Consider the following 15,750-nt stretch of genomic DNA (forward strand, 5'->3'; position numbering starts at 1 on the left):
GTTCAGTTTGCAGCCCTGGAGAAAAAGCGCCATGTTAATTTTGACGAGTTAGAACAGGTGCAATAAAGTTTAGAAACGTTTTTACTTTTTTAATATAATATTAACTTTTATTTTCATGTGTTAGTTATTATTACTATTACAATACCAAGATTTAACAAGATTTAACGATAAATATCAATAACTTTCAATAAATGCTGATGAATGTTTCATTATTAGGTATTTAAACAGGTTTCATATTAATTTTTAGACCTACAATGAAGACGAGGCTTATGAGCAGGTCCGAGATGATAAGACGCCATTAGTGTTGGGCAGTAAAGTTAAACAAGGAAGACTTTCCGGACCATCAGCAGAAAAGGTCCAAAATCTAAAGCATTGGTTCAAAAACAAGCCACAAGACCGTGAACAGCTTAGAGGAGACATTGAAATTGTCAAGTTTTTGGGCTGTTTAAATTTGCTATTCTCTTTGGTTGAACATGAAGCTTTTAAAGATTTTGTTCACTACTAGAACCCAAAAATGAATGTGAAGGCTGCAACAACATACTCCCGGTTCAAGGATGCAAAGTTTTAATTGTTTTAAATAAATTTTATTTTGGCGTGGGGAGTCAATTCAACGGGAGTTCCAAGAGAACAAAATTTTTTTAAAAGCTACTTTTTTAAGACCAATCCACACCAATTTTTTTTTTGGTTTTCTTAGTAGGTAACCAAATTGATATGTAACGAGATATACCAATAATAACTAATTTTTAAGTTTAATTTTAGGTTGTCGTTGTTGTACAAAAATGTGAAAATCTGTGTGGATGACATTCTAAAGTAGAAATTGCCAAAGACCACTGGATTTGCAATCTCAACTGACCTCTGGCAAAGCAGAAACAATTATGCATACCAAGCCAGTACATTGCACTATGTGAGTGAAGACTTCCGGTTAAAGATGTTTGTGATTGGAGTTTTTCCGTTTTCCGGACAACAAACAGCTGAAGCCATTGCTCTTCGTCTGGATAAGTATGTTTTAGTATTTTATTTTTATAAGGTTAAAATTTCTGTAAATTAAGTTAGCCGTTTGAATTATTTAGATAACTTTTTGTTACAAAAAAGCAAAACCCGTCATTTAGTTTAAAATTAATGGCACAAATTAGTACTTTTATTTATATCTAAAATAACAACAAAAGTATTAGTTAGTATTTTAAAATATCAAAAAGCAAACAACTAATTTTACTTTGCTTTTCAGAAATGTCTCAGAGTTGGCCGGAAATAATGGAGTTTCGTCCGTTGTGTGTGTCAATGATTCAGCCGCTAATATGAAGGCGGCAATTAACAAGTGCAATTTTGTAGATGCATCTCTTTTGTGTGTTGATCATCTTTTGAATTTGGCAGTTGAAGCAACTGCCAAAGAAACAAAAGATTTTGACAGTTTGGATCTTCACGAAGCAATCCAAAGAGCAACTGAATTAAGTTCAAGATGCCACAAGTCATCTTTGTCTGAGCAAAGAATTAAAAAAGAGATAACTAGTTTTTAGTTTAACATCCTTTTTAGCTTCTATAGCAATTTAGTTTATAGTTTAATACAATACAAGCGCAATTTAAACTTCTCAGTACACTTTGTGTGACAAAATTTTTCTAATTATAGCTATCATTAATAACTGATAAAATGTTAACACTTAAAAAGTAAAAACATATAACATAGTTAATATCAGTTTTAAATAATAATAATAATAATAGTAAATAGTACTAATCACCTTTTATGTTATGTTTCTTATAATTCTATTTTAATTTTTAGCTAAAGCTGTTGCTTGATGACAGTGATGTTTTTGGCAAGGATAAGTTGAAATTTGTGAAAATCATCACTCTCGTGAAAACACACTGAAATTCAACTTTAATGACGTTAGAAAGCATTGTAAAAATGCGTCGTATCCTGAGCTCCATTAGAGACATTTCTGGAAAAGATGACACCAAACTAGCTCCAGTCATTCCTTCAGAAGATGAGTTCAATCTTTATGATGAAATTTTGCCTATTCTTAGGAGAGTTGCTGAGATTTCAGAATATTTCTCTGCTGACAAAGAAGTAAGCATTCCTCTCATTATCTCAAACATTTTCACACTGAGGCACAAATGCCTGGATTTCATCAAGGCTGGTGGGGCATCACCAATAGCACAAATGTTTCACCAAAAATTGGTGGAAAACTTGGATGTTCGTTTTCGGACACTGGTTGTCAAAACCTTTTTTACTCTGTTGCCAACTTGCTTAACCCCTTGTACAAGAGAAGTGCTCTGAAAAAACTGGGTGTATTTGATGAAGCCTATGAGGCACTGATTACTCAATCCAATGCTTATCAGGAATGGATTGCTGCAACAAAATTATTTAATGAACGGTTTCATGCTGAAATCTAAGGTCATGTTTCAGAAGATGATCCTTTCTATAATGTTGGAATGGAAGAAACTCCTGCACTTATGACTTCCTATTCTGGTCCGGCTCCACCTGCAAAGTCACACATTATCACTGAATGGGAAATATTTCAAAAAATCCCAGGGGTTGTTGGTGGGGACGTGCTGGAATTTTGGAGAACAAATATGTACAAGTTTCCTCTCCTTGCTCAAGCTGCTAAAAAATGTTTACCTGCTTCCTCAGCAACTTCACAAAGAGCCTTTAGTGCCGGGGGTGGAATTTTCTTATAAAAGAACAAAATTGCAGCCTGAACAAGTTGAAAAATTGTTGTACATTCAGCAAAACCAGTGGTGTACACTTTTAGATGTTTGAGTTTGACACTTACAGGCATTGTGCAAACTCCAAACTTTTGTATGTTTATGCTTATATCAAAAAAGAATATTTTTCAAAGTATTGGGGTGATTGGAGCTTGGGAACAAAAAACCCTAATTATTGGGCCCACCCAGCCCTTAACGTGGGAGCAACGAGTTTATAAAATATTTTCTTTACTATTTTTATCTAAATTCATATTCATCAACAAATTTCAAGTTTCATGCAATAGTCTCTTAGTGTTCAGTTTTTATGACCCTGCAATGTTTACAGCCCCCTCAAATTGAGGGGGGTTAAAACTTTATATGGTCATAGTTTTTGAAAAGTAAGAGATTATTGCATGAAATTTGAAATTTGTTGATGAATATGAATTTAGATAAAAATAGTAAAGAAAATATTTTATGAACTCGTTGCTCCCACGTTAATGGCTTTGTGGCCCAAAAATTAAGGTCTTTTTGTTCCCAAGCTCCAATTACCTCAATACTTTGCAAAACATTATTTTTTGATATAAGCATAAACATACAAAAGTTTGGAGTTTGCACAATGCCTGTAAGTGTCAAAACTCAAACATCTAAAAATTCCGTGTACACCACTGAAAACTACCCTAAGATCCAGATCAATGGATGGTTTCTAACCAGTCAGGATGAAAAAGAAGAATTGTTTGAAGAGGCATCTACCAATGACTTTGAGAATTCAGCTGCTTCAAGTCAGGGACCTTCTACTTCAACTCTTACATCAGCAATTGAAATGGATGGCTAACTTAAATTGGTTCATTGCCTAAGTGGCGTCATTGGTCTATTTCACTACTTAGAGCTTATAAAATTTGCCATATAGTGATTTAGTGATTTTAATAAACCTTGTCTTTGAGATTAAATTTTAATATTTTTTTTATATTAAGTCACAAGCACAAACCTTAACATGTTAAACATGTCGAGCCAACAATTTGTCAAGTAAAACATTGTTTTTTTTTTGTTTTTAGTTGTTTTTTGCTTCAGCTTAAGTCTTAAATAAATTTAAAAATCAAAGTTACAAATAAAGCTTTGCTTATTTTTTTTTTTACATTAAATAGTGCACTTGTCAGTATTTTTATTAAAGTTATTTAGGTTTTTAAAAAAATTATTTTTTTAGTCGGAAAAAGTAATATCGTAATGAACCGATAAGTATCGTTATCGTTTGAGTTACGATTTGAGTTACGATATTTATGGTAATTGAACAATAAATATCGTAATGAATCGATAAATATAGAAACTTTATCGTGCAACTTATCCTTTTGCGTTTTCTTAAACTTTACATTAAATGAATGGAGTATTACAAAAATAAATGGAATTATGATATCCAGCATTATAAAGCGTTAAGCTTAAGTAATTTAGAAAACATTCTTTTTTATTTTTATTTTTTTATTGTTTTAGTTGTCTTTTTAATCAAATGTGGTGTTATGACTTGAAGCATGAAAAGACGCTTTAACTAACATAATGTTAGTATATTATGCTTTTAAAATAAAGTGAATTATAAATAAAATGAAACTATAAATAAATGAAATTATAAATTGAAGTATAAATAAAATGAAAATAAAATGAAAAATAAATTTAAAATAAAAGCTTTTAAAATAAAGTTTAAATAAAAGCATGTTATGCTTTTAAAATAAAGTGATTCTTTTTAATTACTGAGTTTTAGTAAACATTTTGTTGAATAATTACAATAACTAATGGTTAAAACTTGGTCCTGGTTAAAACTTTGTCCATTGAAACCTAACCTAACCTCTGCAAAAATTTGTCTTTATCTTGATTTTAAAAGAGAAATTAAAAAATTGCTTACAAGAATCTTTCAACAAAAAAACTTCAAAACATTTTTAAAATTTTTATGCATCAATTTTAGTAAAACCGATATAGATATGTAAATATATTTTAACTAAAACAAATATTGATTTAAATACTTGATTTAGTTAAATTTTAATTGGTTTTTATTTTTTTTTTTCATTAACTTTTATTTTCGCTGATTAAACAATATTACAATTTTTTATATAAAATAAATAACATCATAAACATAAAAAACCTTGATAAAAAACGTTTTTAAATTCTTTTTTTATTATATATATATATATATATATATATATATATATATATATATATATATATATATATATATATATATATATATATATATATGTATATATATGTATATATATATATATATATTTATATATATATATATATATATATTTTTTTTTTACACACATGTATATACTGTTATAATTAGTCAGGGACTCAAAGAAGGTAAGGATAATGCTTTCATTATCACAACCTTTTCATAGAGTCCCTTTAGTCACTCATTAAAAAAAAACACTTTACTTTTTAAAGTAAAATAAAAATTTAATAAAGCAAAACTCGTTTTTTTTTTAGTGTAAAATATTGAAAACAAAAAAATATTAAAACAAATAAGAAAAAATAATAAAAATTTAAAAATCTGAAAACAAATACTGTAAACTATAAAATATAAGTCAGGAATTAAGGAGATGTGTTTTAGTTTGTCGTTAAAACGATGAAATGCTTTTTAGGTCTTTAAAATTTTTTTTTCTGGAAATGATTCCAAATTGATGGACCACGGTTTGTAGTTAAAAAACTTGACTGCTGTGATTTAATTTTCCCTAGGTGATAGTCGTACATGGTGTATTTGGACGCAGATTATATTTTTCAGAAAATGATACCAAGAAATTATCTGAAAAAACGCATGGTAGAAGATTGTTTTTATACTTATACATAAAAATTAATATCTGTAATGAGTTAAGTTTCTCAATATCTAGAATCATCATGCTTTTCATCACTGGGGCCGGGTTTACTAACCTATTTAAATAACCAATTGCTTTACATGCGTTGTTTTGCAGACTGTAATTTTAGCTATTTGGTTTTATGGGTGCTGGCCCATACAATATTTGAGTACAAATGCTGACTATATACAAAACTAAAGTAAAGCATATTACGTAATTTACAATCGATAAAAGGTCTTGACTTATACAAAACACCTATTACAGTAGACACCTTTGTTTCAAGAAGACCAATATGGTTTCTTCGTAAAAAACGATTAATTTTTATTTTTAATTTTATTTTTAAATATTAGTATTATATAGTTAAATATTAAATAGTTTTAAAATAAGATTTTTAATAACAAAAATATAAAACCAAAGTTAAACATGTTTTAATATTAATTTGTGTTTTTTATTTAATATTTTATATTATCATTGATTTAACATTTTTATATGCCAACAAAGATCGGACTAACAAGGACTGAAACACTAATTTTTTACGATTAAAATATTAAAAAAAAAAAAAAAAATTGTTACTTTTCGAAGTAGTGATATTACTTTTTTCTTCAGTTTCTTCTGTGGAGTTCTCTGCAGTACTAGGAACAACATCTACTTTAAAACCATCAGTACTTGTTTCACTTGTCGAAGCGTTTTCTATCGTTAACACTATTAAATAAGTTCAAATTTAAAGCTATTATTTTTGAAATTAAAATCAAAAGTAAAGCTAATCTATAGATTATATTAGCTTATCAAAAGATAAGCTAATCTATATGAAACAGTTAAATCCAGGTATGTCAAACACCGGGTAACTCGAATTTTTTTTAACTCAAAGCTGTTTTCCATAGCTTCTTGAGTACAAAAACAATTGTGTTACTTGAACAATTGTTTAGTCGAATCGTCTTTTTAAGGTTCGAGTTAGCGGGATTTTACAGTATAACTAAGAATTGGGGTAGTAAAATAAAATCCAAAAATATAAATAAATTTAAAATGTAGTTTCAATTTATTAAAAGTATGTGTTTTAATGTTAACCAAAATATTAGAAATGCTTTAAATATATTTTTATCAAATAAATCAACTTACCGCATAAAACTGTTATAATACTTGCATAAAATAACATTTTGTGCGTAATCTCTTTTATAATTTTTAATAATTTTTTTAAAAATCTTTGCCAAATGCTTTTATTACCTTTTTTATGCAGGTAGTGTAAATATGGTATTTTATTTATACTAAAATGTTGTACGCATAAGCGTCATAAAAGGAAGTGTGACGAATCATTAACGAAACAATTTACTACTAGAAATTACCGCAACAAGGAAGCGTCACTGCAGTAAATTTTCACTATGGAAAGATGTGATTCAGACTTAAAAATAACAATAATCGTTTAATAATTTTAGTCAATTATTTAAAGATAATTGTTTAGATGAGATGATAATATATATATATACATATATATATATATATATATATATATATATATATATATATATATATATATATATATATATATATATATATATATATATATATATATATATATATATATATATATATATATATATATATATATATCTGATGAGTCTTTATTAATGAAACACAATGTTAAATGAAACTAACTCTACTAATTTATTACTGCTCTGTTCTTTTTAGAACATTGAGCACTCTATTTTGTAGAATACATTTTAAAATTGTTTATATATATATATATATATATATATATATATATATATATATATATATATATATATATATATATATATATATTATATATATATATATATATATATATATATATATATATATATATATATATATATATATATATATATATATATATTTATATATATAGCAATTATTTATCTTCGTAATAATTTCATTGAACTAAAATACTTTTGTCTGGCATAATAAATAAGTTCCGAATAATAATAGTTCTACATTATTCAAAATTTTGTAGCATTTTTTTTTTTAGCATTTTTTTTCTATTGTGATAAATTTGAAGTTATTTGATTTTTAAGCTCTATATTTTTAGTACCATTATATAAAAGAATAATATTATTAACAAAAAGGCAATAAAAAAATAAAGGCAGTGTGAAGATTTCTGTTTCACTTCTGGTAAATCTGTATGTGTTACTTTGAAAATTTTTGACTGTTTGTAAAATAATTTTTTTGTTTGTAAAATAAAATGAAACTAGTTCAAGTATGTGAAGTTGTTTTGACAAAAACCAGAAAAGTTTAGATGATTTTTGATATTTTGGGTGTAATAATATATAACTGGTGTATAATAATAATAATAATAACAATAATAACAATAACAATAATAATAATAATAATGATAATAATAATAATATATATATATATATTTATATATATATATATATATATATATATATATATATATATATATATATATATATATATATATATATATATAATATATTATATATATATATATATATATATATATATATATATATAATATATTATATATATACATATATATATATATATATATATTTTATATATACATATATATATAAATGTACATTTTCTGTTAACGTAAAATCTTTGTACTAAAAAAGTTTTCACTGGTAAAAAACTAATTTTGTAGGGTCAACATGAACATGTTTTTATAATTAAAAAAAGTTCTTCGTTGCGTAATGACGCCAAGTTAATAATTGCTTGTTAGTTAATGAAGAAATAATTGTTTAATAAAGATTTAGAGAACCAGTATGACGTTCGGTTACAGCCAAATAATAATTTAAAAAATAGTCTGCTATAAACTGAAACATGATATTTTACGCAAAATTTTACTTAAATAGCCTTAAATTTTTTTTAAATAATTAATTATGTAATACTCGTGTATTTTACATAACCAATTATGTAATACTCGTGTGTTTTGTTTTGTTTTCATTTTTTAAAGCAAAGCCTCTTTTATTTTTTTTAGTCGCATCTAACTTAAATTTTCAAATAGTTAACTTAAAATTTCAAATAGTTAATGCTTATTTATAATGTTAATTCTTATTTTAAAAATGAAACCAAAAGAAACGGGTACGAGTGAAAATTTCTATTAAATTTATCATAACTAAAAGAAAAATACATAATTTTTATCGATATGAAAGTTCTCGCTCATAGATGTTACCTGAAGTTCTTTCGGAATTTAGTCCATAAAATTAACGAACCCATCAACCGTGCTATAAATTTTATTTGAAACACGTGACAATTACGCAATTCAACTGAAATAGTTAAGTTTTCATTATTAACAAGAAAATACAGACATAAAAAACTCATAACATGGATAAATGGTAAAAAAAAAAATTTGAAAATTTAAGCGACCGTTAATTAAAGGCAAGACCTTAACTGTTATTTACCCATACTTATTTAATCTTGATTTGTGAAACTTATTACTATCTAAATTTGGATTAAAGTTTGTTTTAAAATATTAAAACTTTTTAATTTAGGTGTGAAAATTGTTAAACACGATAGAAAATTTATACTAGAACAAAATTTCATGAAGTTTCTTTGTTAACTGGTAAATAGAAAATCCTTAAAAACTATATTTGGGGGTAATAGTTTAGAATTTTAAAAGTAAAACATCATAAAAATTAACTGATAAGTGAAAAAGTGCTTCCCCCTCCTTAGTTTGGAGTTAGGTCAGCGTACTTATCAAACTCATTAAAACAAGTTGAGTGTAAAGTTAGGTTGCTTTCCTTATAATAAAACGTCTGAAATGATTACACTTATCTAGTACATGCTCTTTGTAAAACAGTCATTTTTACTTACCTCTAAGTTTACACAATAAAATACATAAAATATCACAATGTGTATTGATTGTGATATTTCATGTATTTCATTGTGCAATTGATGTCGTAATTAAAATATATAGAAAATATGAAATAGATAAATTACAGAGTATACAAAAGTTATCCTAGAAAAAGATCAATTTCAAAACGATATATATTGTTTATATTGATATATATCATATATAATCATATGTATCATATATAACTTCTGTATGTACTAGTATGTAATGAGTCAATCACCCAAAATATAACAACTAAACATTGACCATCCATAGCTTGGTCTTTTTTTAATTGTAAATTCGTCTATAAAATAAATTTACAGTCAAAGGTTTTACAACGAAGCTATAATATTTCTATTGTAAAAGTACATTTCCTTAAAAAAACACCGAAAACAGACTTTTTTTTTAAATGTAAAATTTTACGATTTTGTAACCTACAGTTTTACATTGTTCATGATGTATATATGCTTAACTTAAAATTTTCAAGAGAGTCAAAAAATGAATTAATCTATACATTTTTTGTCTCTTGATAATCTATACAGGATCAAAAAATGTACTTATAAAAATGTTCAATACTATAAATATTTTGAAAAATAAACAAAACTTCAATAATAAACCAAATCAGACTTATAAATGTCTTCTAACCACGGTTAATAAAACTTGGTCAAGTTTTTTAAATTAAATCAAAACATATTTTTCATTTAATGTGCAAATATATTTTAATTTAAACGAAAAAACAAGTAGCCTATGGGGATTTTTAAAACAGAAAAAGGCCCTAAAACATGTTATTTATTTATTCAATATTAACATTTTGTCTATCAAGTGTTTAAAAACATTAAAGCTTTAACTTTTTCAAATAAAGTTACAATTACACTATTGAAAATAATTTTTGTCCTTGGATTCAAAGTATTTTATTTCAAATCCTTACATTTAAAGACTTTGGAAAAAACAAACAAATCTGAACACAAACTTTGATTTTATATGATCACAACAACAACAAAAATATTTTTTTTATTGAATCAGAGAACTAGGAAAAATTTATTTTTCGTTTTTTTTTTAATCTGGTATAAGATTTAATTTAAAAGTGTAAAACTTAAAAATGTAAAACATTTTTAAAAAATAGACAAACTAAACTAAGTTATATATAAACTATATTGAATAGACAAACTAAAAAATTATTTAAAAAAACTACAGAAATGAGTAAATTAGTTAGTTTTGCAATTCTACTATGTCTTATCTTACGACGTAGAAGCCAAATGTAGTCTCCATTATGATTTTTTAATACTTTCATTGATAACAATTTACAAAAACCCAATTTGTTTTGATGAAAACCCTTGGCTTGCTCTTTTGAGTTTTGAGCTCCCATGTTTTCTTTAAGTTTATTGAGAAAGCGTTGACTATATGGATTTTATCTGATATTCAGCATCACACTTTGGCGTTATTCTTTATGAGGATCTAAACTAAATCTAAATTTTCCAGCTTTGTGGTTATTGAAGAAGCTATGAACAAATCCAACAAAACTATTTAGTTTAACTCGCAATTAAAGTGTTGAATGTAGCTTTGATATATACTTATTAAACAAAATAGATTTAGTTTGTTATCATCACGTTTTAAAATTGATCGCTGTTTAACTTATTGATTTCACATTTGCCAAATATATTAATTACGGCTATTTAATTTTTATTTAGCGTACATTTTGTTCATCATTTTAGTTTTGTTCAAGAGTTTTGTATTCATAAAATGTATTATAAAAAACTATTTTGACGATACAATAACTTTAGTATCTACGGTTTTTAACTGAACAAACAAAGTCGTTCAACAATAGCTTTTATGCTTTTTCAAAGTGCTTGTTTAGCAGAATGTATACTTTCGATGAATCTTTAAATACGCTATATTCTGAGTAAGAATATTTTTTGTAAGACAACGATAAAAGTTTTTGAATAATTTTATTAAATGAAAAACTATTAGGTTTTACTTGATTAGGACTAAGAATAATTAGTTTCTTAAATTTTTGGATTTATGGATGCCACCCAGGATTTTGTAAATGAAAGAAATTTTTTTTGTAGTAACAATTTCTGTATTATTACTTTTTAAATAAATTTTTTTACTGTTATTATGATTTTGAACAACATTGGCGTCCAGTACGTTCTTATGAGTAGTAACCATAATAAGAGGTGTAGAGAAGAGAATGAGATGCAGTCACACAATAATGGGACAGAGGCGTAAGCTTGGCTGCTAAATTAGCAGATTAAACAACATTTACAAAGCATATTCGAATTTTAATTGAAAGAGAAAGGGTTAAAAGCCAAAAGATGACATCAGTGTTCTATACAAGGATAAATAAAAGATTTATAAATGTAGAGAACGAAATCAGGAGTAAAAAAATGTTGACCACTAAAATTAGAAGCAACTTTAGCTGAACTAACATTGCAATATATGTATTGATGGTTTCCATGAGAGCTTAGTAGGGAAGAATAATTGGAGAAGACATAAAGTAGAGAGCAGATTTACTATGAGTGTTTCCCTTCATTAATATTCATTATCCTTCATATAATATAATTAACTGAGTTTTATTTAGGGTATAATTCACTAGCCACTTCAAGCTCCGAGCTGTCGCAAAAGATAGTTCAATTTTCAGATTACCTTTTCTAAGCAGTTAAAAAACAATAACTTTGTGTCAAGACAAGTGTATGTAATTCTATCATTAGCAAATCAAGAAAAGTGTATGTTATTTTATCATTTGCAAATAGATTACACAGGTCAACAAAAAAAATTTTTTCTGGTGCCGAGCAAACAATTTGTTTTTTGTATAGCATTTCTCATTTTGATTTCAAATATGCAACTCTTTTCTACCATCACGTCAAGTTGTAAAGATATCTAGGTTCAAATCTTAAGTATTTAGGGTAAAGTCCCTAATATTGTCGAAAAAAAAGTTATTTAAAAGTATGTCAACCTGGGTCTCAAAAGAAGCGTATTTTCATAGAGATTTTAGAAAACATAAATATTTTTTCATAAAAATTTATTGACAAAAAAATTATGTAAAAAAATGCTAGAATTGATATTGATATAGTTTCATATGTTCTAAAACAATTATTTAGTTGACAAATTCAAACTTGTATTACAGCTAATTATATTCCTATAGTTTACGGCTAAGAAAACGTGTTTGCAGTAAAAAAAAATGGCTCTTTGCTTGTTTGTGGTATTAAAGCTGACAAAATTAAGGTTAGATTATGTCATAACGCATTAATTTCATTGCGGGAAGTAATTAGACCACAAAACCGCAAATTAAAAAACTATAATGTTTTTAAAAACATTCTGAATGTCTTTAAAAACATACTCAATGTTTTTTATTTTATTTTTTTTAATAATAAAGCATTCTGAATGTTTTTCTTTTTCTTTTTTAATTGTAAAAAATGCGCGGAGTGTTGCTACATCGACTACCTTAAGCCTGACTCGCAACGGAGTGCTGCTACATCGACTGAAAAATAGCCTGACTTGCAAAGGAGTGCTGTATATATATATATATATATATACAGTGGCGACGTTAGGGTAGGGCCTGATTGGGCGATGACCCAGGGCGCCGAATATAAAGGGGCGAAACTAATTGGTTATTTTACTCTTTGCCTTTTTTTTGAATGTGGTTAAATTGAGCTAGGGGCTATATATATATATATATATATATATATATATATATATATATATATATATATATATATATATATATATATATATATATATATATATATATATATCAGTCAAATTAATTTTAAGAAAGACTGGTTTCAAATTTTAGGCATTTCTTTTTTGTTGCGAAAATTAGTTTATATTGTTGTTCGTTATCTCTTTAATAAGTTTTTTAATTTTTAAAAGTCCTCTTAACTTTTAAGGTTTTAGAACGGTTAGAAGACGTTTAAAAAATGTTAAAAAGATATTCAGAATGTATTTTTTAAAACAAATGCGCATTGGGCATTTGTTTACTGACAAATTTTAAATGCAACATTAAAGTTTAACATGATTAACGAGGTAACAAACAACGATTTCTTTTTATTGCGAACTATTTTTTGCAACGGAAAAGAAATGTCTAAAGTTTAATATATAATTATAAATACTAATTTTATTTAGTAAAAACAATGAAACAATCTATGTATTATTTATTAACAATGAAACAATCTATGTATATCTTCTTTTGCTATTACAGGCTACTTTTTTAAATTTAGATGCAATAAATAAATAAAAAGATGTGTGACTTTATAAGGATAAGGAAACTTCTTCGTTTAATTAAGATTATTCTGTACTTATTTCTGTTATTGTCTTTAAACATTGTAGAATATTTTTATTCGTAGAGATTAAAATATAAAGAGTATTTAAACAATGTTCTGTTGGTTTAACTTTTGCTATATTTTTTTATAATTCTTTATATATCTTTATGTCTAATGTAATAAAATTTCATATTAATATTACTGCAAAGGTTTTTTTTCCGATACAGGTTTTTGCATTTTAAACATGTAAGCATAGAACTTTCAAACTTTACTTCTACAATTAATTGTATTTTAACTTGGATTCAGCGTTGGCTTCTGTCTTTATAGAATGCTAAAACTGTTAATTTGTTTTCCAACTTTTTTAAACAAAGGTTCTTTATATCAGCGCCGACGACACCGGGGATAGGGGTATATATATATATATGTATATATATATATATATATATATATATATATATATATATATATATATATATATATATATATATATCTATATATATATATATCTATATATATATATATCTATATATATATATATCTATATATATATATATATATATATATATATATATATATATATATATATATATATATATATATATATATATATATATATATATATATATATATATATATATATATATATATATATATATAAGGCTCCAGGGCAAAAACGATGAGATTCTAAATTTGCCTGAAAAAACTATGCTAGTGCCATCTAGTAGCATTTTTTAAGGGAAAAAGCAATGGCAATCCAATGAAAAATGCGTTTTACAATTACCCATGCCATTCATTTACAGCGAGACATCATACATAGTCTCTTTAATTTTTTTACTGTAAGTTATTGCTTAAATTTTCTAAAATTTTTAATTCTTAAATATTCTACAAAGTCTATATTTCGGAATAGTTATTTTATACGCACTTAATATATGCACACGTTTTTATCATGTGTAAAAGTTTCTTTTGCTCATATCTTAAAATGAGATTTTTGGTTATCTCATCGTTTTTCCCCTGTAACCTCAAATTTTTTATTGTACTTGGTTTGAATGTGAAGTGACACTTACTATATGATTTTATACATCAACACGATCTTGCCATAATGACCTACGCAACTATTTTTTTTGTTGTTTGTGTTATTAGCAGTGGTTTTTAAATCAGCAACGGGTAAGTTTTTAAATGAGTGGTTGATATTGAATACAACCCAATCAAATCTTTTCTTAATGCAATTGGCGTATTAAAAATATTTAAAATTTAAAAAATAACTTTACTATTTTCTGAGTCTACGAGTCTTTTTAATATTTAAGTTAAGTAACAAACTTGTATTCCGTGAGATATTAGAGTAGAGAACCAGGTATCTTGGAAGCTTTAATGTACTTTAGTTAAAACACAACGCATAATAAGCAATAGTAGCATTATATAGAAAATGGAGCTGCCTGCAAATTAAACATGTTCGCATTTTCCGTCATTAATTATTGTGCACTAAATTTAGTCAAACTAAAAAACGTCATCAGAAACGTCTGGTTTTTTTACTTCTTAGACTTTGAGTAGATGCATCTTAATGTTTAGGTGTATAGTCTGCATTTTACTGCAGCTACATGGGTATGATATTGATACTGATAAAAATTGGGAAAAGTGAAATTTTGTTTAACTCGATGAAAACCACAAGACAAAAAATACGTTTAAAATTGTAAAATCTCTTTCTTATGACTGAAATACTAATTATAAAATCGGAATTCTATTTAAGAAAGAGTGCAGCAAGTTTAAAAGCAGCATTTAAAAAATCAGAGTGCGTTTTTGAAGTGTCTGAAGCATTCTTTACAACTAGTTATTAAAATGTTATTTTCTGTGAACCAAAGATGAAACTTCTAATAGAAGTATTGCGCACATACAGGTCATTCAAACCGCAATTAAACAACTGGGACTAACAAATGAAAAATAATGACAGACTTGAGCTAAGAAATGGTTTGGAAACAATAAGGAACTTTACATACAACAAGATGGAAAGAGTTATCTCTTAAAACCAGCACTAGCAGCAACACTTATAAAAATTCAAATCAAAGAAGTCGATTTTTCAGTGAAAGATTTAAATTTTGTAAAAGAGCTGTGAAAGTATTACGCATGTTTAAAGGTTCAAAAAATGCATTTT

The 15,750-nt window shown here is 25.9% G+C and overlaps 1 protein-coding gene across 1 annotated transcript in view; it reads right to left on the minus strand.

Annotated features, from left to right (window-relative positions):
- LOC105846017 (uncharacterized) overlaps positions 1-4,621 on the minus strand; it is a 20,358-nt gene extending 15,737 nt beyond the window's left edge. The window contains exon 1 of the mRNA XM_065788275.1: positions 4,565-4,621. The gene's annotated coding sequence lies outside the window, so the exon portion shown is untranslated. The remainder of the gene's footprint in view (positions 1-4,564) is intronic.
- Between the last annotated feature and the right edge of the window lie 11,129 nt (positions 4,622-15,750).

This window comes from Hydra vulgaris, chromosome 01 (assembly GCF_038396675.1).
Source record: "Hydra vulgaris chromosome 01, alternate assembly HydraT2T_AEP".
Lineage (NCBI taxonomy): Eukaryota > Metazoa > Cnidaria > Hydrozoa > Anthoathecata > Hydridae > Hydra > Hydra vulgaris.